This window comes from Etheostoma spectabile, chromosome 21, assembly GCF_008692095.1.
Source record: "Etheostoma spectabile isolate EspeVRDwgs_2016 chromosome 21, UIUC_Espe_1.0, whole genome shotgun sequence".
Lineage (NCBI taxonomy): Eukaryota > Metazoa > Chordata > Actinopteri > Perciformes > Percidae > Etheostoma > Etheostoma spectabile.
The window spans coordinates 10,083,088-10,083,922 of NC_045753.1; the positions used below are offsets into that span (position 1 = coordinate 10,083,088).

The following is an 835-nucleotide window of genomic DNA, read 5'->3' on the forward strand; positions in this document are numbered from 1 at the left end:
GTCTGGCTCAGGTTAAACTCTTTGTGAAACATGAACAAATACAAACAATGAACGCCACAGAACTTTCTTTTATTATCCAGTTTGACAGTCAGTCATAACAGGGAAAAGAACATAAACTTCTTTAACATAGATGTGTTTTTTTTTTTAACAAACATCTGGGCTATTCCCGCTTTCAACCTTTGACAGGACAGTTAGGTGAGAAAGGGGAGAAGACATACAGGAAATGGTCACAGGTCGGATTTGAACCCTGGACTTCTGCGTTGAGGTTTAAACCTCAAAGTACGCGTGCGCCTGCTCTACCACCGAGCCACCCTGGCCCCTACGTGGATTCTTTAGCGCTTTATTACGTGACAAAAGTGGTATTGGATCGGTGCATAAACTCCAGTACTTCCAGAAACCTGCGTATTAGGCAGTATCTGAGGCAGTAACTATACTGGTACAGAATCAAACCTCTCTAATTGAAACCCCCATCATTAGGTTTTGGAAGTGGCTTAGTTTGTTGAATTTCCCCCTTGTTAATAAAAGTTATAAATACTGTCTTATTGAACCTGAGTAGTCAACCATCCTTATCCAATATCTCACAGCTTTGTTGTGATATTTCCCCCTTGTCAATAAAAGGTATAAATAAATACATTTAAATTAATAATTTATAATACACTACTTTAACATGCTGTAGATTTTCTTCAGGACTTTATTACGTTGCAAACGTGGTAGTGGATCAGTGCTTAAACTCCAGTACTTCCCGATACCTGTGTTTTTAGGCCGTATCTGAGGCTTCACTAATTGAAACCCCGTCATTAGGTTTTGGAAGTGGCTTAGTTTGTTGATTCCCCCC

The 835-nt window shown here is 39.6% G+C and overlaps 1 protein-coding gene across 1 annotated transcript in view; it reads left to right on the forward strand.

Annotated features, from left to right (window-relative positions):
* The window catches only part of tubgcp2 (tubulin gamma complex component 2), a 13,222-nt gene that overhangs the window by 1,373 nt on the left and 11,014 nt on the right, over positions 1-835 (forward strand). The window lies entirely within an intron of this gene.